General features: G+C 33.2%; 1 protein-coding gene across 1 annotated transcript in view; it reads left to right on the top strand.

Annotated features, from left to right (window-relative positions):
- Window positions 1-6,881: 6,881 nt before the first annotated feature.
- LOC108908975 (leucine-rich repeat-containing protein 24-like) overlaps window positions 6,882-6,974 on the top strand; it is a 74,617-nt gene continuing 74,524 nt past the window's right edge. The window contains exon 1 of the mRNA XM_023454895.1: window positions 6,882-6,914. The gene's annotated coding sequence lies outside the window, so the exon portion shown is untranslated. The remainder of the gene's footprint in view (window positions 6,915-6,974) is intronic.

The following is a 6,974-nucleotide window of genomic DNA, read 5'->3' as shown; positions in this document are numbered from 1 at the left end:
TTTAGAACGGCGAACTGGAATTGTTAAAAATTGCTCTTCTCAAATGGACCCCAGAAGTTTTGTTATTAAAATTTCCAATGGAAGAGAAAAGTTTAATTTTATACATTTTGTTTTATTTTACAGCCGCTACACTGACATCCCAGCTAAGTTTTATGAAAAAGGACGAGAGGTCGATGCGACCCTTTGTCACCGAAGACAAAGCCAGGACCGATTAACTGACATACTTAATTGAAAAATTAAAAATAAATAAAACAAAGAAGTGCAGGAAACACGCAATTTACGACCACCACTATTCACCTCTTTTTATGTAGTATGTAAGTCGGAGACGATTCCAGGGGTTCTCAAAAGGTTTTAGCAATTTTGATTACTGAGTGTGCTTATTATTAATGTATTAAGAAATCTTTAAACGGTTTGTAAAACTACTCCTTGATTTTATATAAATTTTCCTCTACAACGTTGGATATAATTATAATTATCACATCACAATCTTCTTGAGGAGTACAAGTTACCATTGTCACACTTTTGTATGTCCTACTTATTACATTCGTACTTGCTAGCCAAGACATCGATTTAAACTAATTATAAAACAACTGTTTCAATCTTTCACTTGAATACTATGGAGTTCAACAAAAGCATAACATGAAGTATTCGAAGGTAGAAAAAAAAATAGTAGAATTAATGAATTCGGACTCCTCAGAATTTCACGTGAAAAACCTTTACCTGAGTACGTTTTTCTGTATCATCATATTTTAATACATTCTGTCAATCGCGGATTCAGTTACTAATTTACAATGTTTTCGCTTTGAGAATATGCCGAGCATATTATACTGTCGTAAACAGTAATACGTGTTTGGAACTGTATACACCTTTATGAAAGTATATACATATTGTACAAACATTTTGTTCACGCAGAGAGAAGCCTTAGCTTCGAAAAAAACCATGCGGACTTGATGAAAGCGTCTATGAAAAGGCAGAGCGAGTTCTCTACTGAAATTAAAACTGTTTTCATATATAGACTGTAAAGCTGAAAGCCTACATGTATATTTATGTGAGAGAACCACGTACATGTATCCCGCTTTCACCTAAATGAAACCATATAGTTTCCATTTGCGATGGAAAAGGTTAAAATTGATTCCGTAATTGGGTTAGTTCTTTTGTGAAATCAGAGTGTTAATCTTCTGTTGTTCCATAATCATAAAACTTTTGAAGCTACGCTAAAGTCAACAAGAGTGTGATTAGCGGCGTATCATTTTAGAGACATTATGAAACATATAACGTATATGTCGATTTTGGTGAAAATTGGATTATCTTTACAAATTTACAAACATCGCGTTATCGTAGCAAAGATGACCTACTTTGTATGTACATGTACTTGTTTTTTTTTTTATGCAACTTTGTACCTTTAACATCACATATTTACTTGTACGCACGCATATGACACGAAAGAAAGCGCCTAAGCTGCAAACTGATACACAGAGAAATTAAACTATACAGCGTTTGTTGTTTCTGCTTTTGTATACGATAAGCAAAGAATTTAGATGATTTCAAATTCAGATGACACATAATTGAAATTAACTGAGATTTGTTAGAAGCAATTGCAAGTGAGTATATTTCTGTTGACGTGTCAAAAAAAAAACGTATACATAACCTAAGATTCCAATTAAAATTGTGAATTTAGGACTGAGTGTCAATAAAAAATCTATACGTTATGCTCAACTGTACTTGAAAGTAGGCGTCATTTAAATAGAGCCTTCAAACATTTCATATTTCCCCTGGCTTTGTGGGCTTTATACATCCTTCCAAATTAACGTGTAAAACTTTCGCAACAAGCGTCAATTTGCCGCAGGCCGTTTTGCTTCCCTTTAACGATATGCTTTTTGTCATCGTGTTTATCGGAAAACATCTAATAGCATAAATTAGTCTTTTTAGCTTTGTCCGGGCCCTGCTATTCACTGAAACGTAATACCTCGTTTATTAGTTTCTGAGAAGATACAAACAGCATGCAGACGTGAAATACGTACTTATATCGATTACTACGCTGACATAATACGAGGTACATATTTTTGTATTACTCACCATTATTCAGAACAGTATAGCAAAACTCCATTTATAATTAGACATTGGAAACTTTGTGGCGCCAATCAAATAAATAAGCGTTGTAGTAGCAGAAACAGTGTAAATCACAATACACAACGCTACTGGTATCATATACTCACCAGTCCGACAGGGCAGGCATTAGGGTGCCGCTAGATCATATCGAATACATTGATCGATGCGAACCTTCAGATCAAAGGCAGACATGTACATGTTATTGTACAATGACGCGAATTGTTGGATTACTAAAACGTGAAGTAGTTGGTGCCATGCCACCTTTGGTAAAAGTAGCATATATTAAAAATTTCCACTATTTTAGATATGCATCTGTGACCTGTTAATTATTTTCTACAGTAGCTTTCCTTATGAGTAAGAAAGTAGCAAGACATTTGCGTTAATAAGGGTTAATGTGAAATTTTACTTCGAGATATTCTTGAAGAACCAAACTGATTATGTTTGTATAGGGACAGCTGAAGGAAGCTCTTGCGGCCTTTGCAAATATAGATATAGGTATTGGACAACAGTACCCAGCGCGTTGAAAAAAAGATCTTTTGTTGAATGCCTGGATTATGCAAATATTTGTGGCAAGATTCTATTCGTCTTACTTCAAATATAATTCTCAATGTTTTAAGAATGAAAAAGATCCACATGCGTTCATTTCCTTATTATGAAATTAGGAACAAGCAACAACACCTTACAGCGTTTTAAAGAGAATGCAAAGAATGTTAATATGCAAAGAAACGTCAGAATATGAAACATTTAAACTTTTCATGAAGAATTAAACATGTCCTCAGTAAAAAAATACAGTTATGAAGATAATAAATCATTTATTTTATATTTGTTAGACGAGTGTACTTGTCTTCTTTTTTGGTGAATTCGTTTGGAAGAATAACGCAGAGATGGAAAAATTCCGTTCCAGACTTCACGCCGAACGCCTGAAGTAAAGCCTTGTATATTATACTTTTAAAGTTCTTCAGCAATTTTCAGGTAGTCCTGAACGTTCAGCTGCTTTTGGTTTATTTATTACTTCATTGAATTTTAAAACCGCTTCGGGTTTTCCTCATAAAACGCAATTCACTCGGAGAATGTAAACATTTCAAACTCTTTTTTATTTTTATTTCATTATTTAAATCAACTACAAGTATACGTACAGCAAAAAATGTATCATTCAATAACATTTTCATTCTCTAGGTATGGAATAACACAGGGCTCTTGTTTGTTTTCATTTTTAGAAATGAGATGCGGAACATATTTCAGACTGTACTTATCATAGACTTTGCGCTGCTGTATTTGTTCAGTTATTGTTCTAGAAAAGTAATACAAAAATAATAATTCGTTTATTTGTGAAATATTTTAATGCATTGTAAGTATCTCGAAATAATTGTGACAAAAATTCGTTGTTGTTTTTTTAATTCATAGCCATAATTCAGTCATAATCAGAAAATCTAAATATTTATATGTCCATTGACTTCTGTAGCGGCTACAGTTGATGTTTGTTCAGAAATATTACATTTTTTTATGGAAAGGTGTATTAATAATAAAAATAATAACCATCTGCAAGAAAGTAACACAGTTTAATGGAAGAACAAATTCATCAAATTTTGACTTCAGAATCCCACATTATGTTATTCTTAAAGAATCACCCTGTATGACATACTTTGGTGTCATAAATCCAACTACAAGTAAATCCATTCTTTTTTCTTCTATTTTGTCATTAAGGTCGATGCGACTGTGCTTAATAAACACTTTGTTAACTTACGAATATATTGTGTAAATTTTACATATCAAAGTTTAGATTGTAGTATTATTCCAACAACAATATAATCTCGAGTTTAACTGGATGCTAGAATTTAGATGAATCCAGATCTGGGGCAATATTTACTTCGTAAACACTATCGGTGGATGAAGATAACTGTCAGGACGACTGCAGCAACTGCATGTTAGTATCAACATAATTGCGGAATGAGAACCAGGTCCAATTTATGTGCATCTAGATGAAAGTGTCCAAGATAAACTGTTCGCACTAAATGAATATGTTTAGCGACTGCTGTGGTTTTAATTCAAGTTTGATTTCAGTCTGTGCAAAGTTGGTAGGTAAACTTAGTAAACATTGAACGAACAGACATATTTTACAGGGAATCAATCAATCACGTTTACGAATTTCTTTGTTTTATTTTACTTGTTACTCTTTCATTGTTGAAAGCAATACAAATCTTGACGAATGTAATTTGGTTTAAGAAAATTTAAGTTTCTTGTATGGGAAAAGGAGCGGTCTGCTAGTGTTATGTATGTGAAATAATGCCTACGAAGAAAGTTAAACAAGTACTGATTGATATCTCTGTCAAAATACCATCAGAAGTTTCAGATCTCGCACAGCTAGCGACGTTAACTTTAATACCTGCAAAGTTACAAAAACATAAATATGCATTACAAATGTTTTAACTATTGGTGTGTTTCGAAATAAAATACTGATGTTCTTGCTAATAGATCTTTTAACTGAAATTGTGAAACAAAAGCCTTTTTATAAAAGCCACAAACAGAAAATAAGAAAAATCACCGCTACTTTGACATTATTGAGATAAATATATTATTATGGGCACCTTTATTGATACAAATGTTTATATTTGTTTAAAATTTGCACTTGCAATTGATTGTTACTAATATACAGCAGACTTAACTTCTGGGTGAGGGTTGCTATCCCCTTTATTTATTTCAAGAATTTTATATTTGGTCCCCCTTTTTGGTACGTTTTAAGTTATCAAGCAAACAAATCATACTAATTTTTTTTTCTGCTATTACAGGCATTTTTTTAGCAATCGGTTACTTTTGTCAGGACTTACTTCTCATTAAAAATAAATTTCCAGGTTCGTAAACCTAACTTAAAAATTAAAAACTGAGGTGTTGGGCACTTCATCATAAATCATCCTGTACAATCCAGGACAGTTTACTTCAACCTTACCTTTCTGGTGATATAACTCACAGGAAACTAATGAAAATGTCGACTCATACAACACCGGGGTCGTTTTTTCACAAATGCAACTTGTTGCAGCCAGTTTTGGTTTATTTCACCCGCAATAAAGCCACTGTAAACAAAAATATCAGCCATCCCTTTGAGTTGTTGCACCAAGAAACCGGCACATATTTCTCCTTTATGCGCTCTTGTAAATTTAGTACTCTCTACTGTATAAAAGTTTATCCAGCGGTTTTACTGGCTCAATTATTTTTTGAAATTTACGGCGCTATTATTTAAATTAAGCGCAATTGAGGTTTTTTTTATGCACGGCGGAATCACGGGGCTTCTAGAAGAGTTGAGTGGCCAATCCGAAAATTTACTGAAATTAGAATTTTGCAGAAGTAACGCGACAGTTTTATCAGGAAACTTTTAAGAGCGTTTTGTAATTACATCCTACAGGAAATTAAAGGTATAAATTTTATGAAGTTCCCTAAGTTTCATTATATTCATATCATTTCTCTAGCGAAGATTTATTTATAACACTCGCAGGAAAATTAGACCATTTTCTGCATAAAGTTCGCTCAGAGCAAGAAATATTACGACGGAGTCATTATTATTCTCAAATGTGTCAAATTATATGACTGTTTAAATTTATTTTTACTATGAATTTAGAAATTCTGTATTTTGCTTTGTTCTGTAAAGTTTTGTTTCAGTCTTCTTCTTCTTGTTATCCCTGTCGTTAGGTTCTATTCAAATACCATAGCATCGCAACTAGTAGTCAGATATCTAATAATAAAAAGCATTGTGAAGAATTCGACACATTTGTTTTTGAAAACCAGTAATAATGAACCAGTGTTTATCGATTTGCGAGCTTAGTTTTAATACATGTTTACAATTATGACAGTCTTTGGCACAAAATAGAGGATGTCAATAAAATACATAGTGATTTCTTACTAGAAATTTCTTTCTGCAAAAACTGCTAGTCTTTCCAGAACGCGGACCTGTTATCTAACTTTGAACGTCGCCAAAACGACACTTCTCCCTTCCTAAAATTAAGCTATTGGTCCCATTGATTAATCCCTGGTCAGGAATTTTTGGGCCTGTTGTAACATAAAATAACAAAACATCTCAATCAGAACCTCGTTCGCCCGCAACAAAGGGATTAGTATTTTTCCTCATTAATCTGCTAAAACCTGAACCTGCCAACCCACTTCTCCTTCCTCCTGTTCTCCAATAAGATGGTTATCGTTTCACTTCCTACCAAACGAATACATGTGTCTGATTTACTGTTGTAATAGCGAATCGATTTTCCGATCAAGTAATTATTTTCTCTCTCGTGAACCGTAAATTCGCCGCGAGATACGCAGGAATTTAAATTTTATTACAGTAGGGAGCAACTTTATTTTAAAAAATGGCACTTTAGTTGTGAATAATAGATTACAAATTACAATTTTACATAAACAAACAAAGCTGAACTTTTTTTTCTTATACCTTATTTCACCCATCTGGGGACAAGCTGTATGTTCCATTTCTTACAATGCCGAGTAGATTTCCTGATCAAGTAATTATTTTCTCTCCCGTGAACCGTAAACTCTTCGCGAGTTCACAGGAATTTAATTTTTATTAGAGAAAAAAAAATGAGGATTCGTTTCGATAAAAAATTATTTACCCTCCGGTGGGTTCCAAGATCATTGTAGACAATCAGACATTTTTCTTTTGAATGGGAATTTTGAACGTTCGACAATACACAATTAGAGGCACTTTCACGGGATTAATCAAATTTCCTCCAAGCGGATTTACATCGGACTAATTTATTTTCTTTTTATATTTTCAGGTGCCGATACAGGGATAAGGATTTCAGCGAAGTGTAAGTATTTCCACGTTTTCTTTATGCAAACAACAATTTAGAATGCTGTTTACTGAGCCC

Source organism: Anoplophora glabripennis, unplaced genomic scaffold (genome assembly GCF_000390285.2).
Source record: "Anoplophora glabripennis isolate ALB-LARVAE unplaced genomic scaffold, Agla_2.0 scaffold72, whole genome shotgun sequence".
In the NCBI taxonomy this organism is placed as follows: Eukaryota; Metazoa; Arthropoda; class Insecta; order Coleoptera; family Cerambycidae; genus Anoplophora; species Anoplophora glabripennis.
This window is presented reverse-complemented; position numbering and strand designations above follow the sequence as displayed.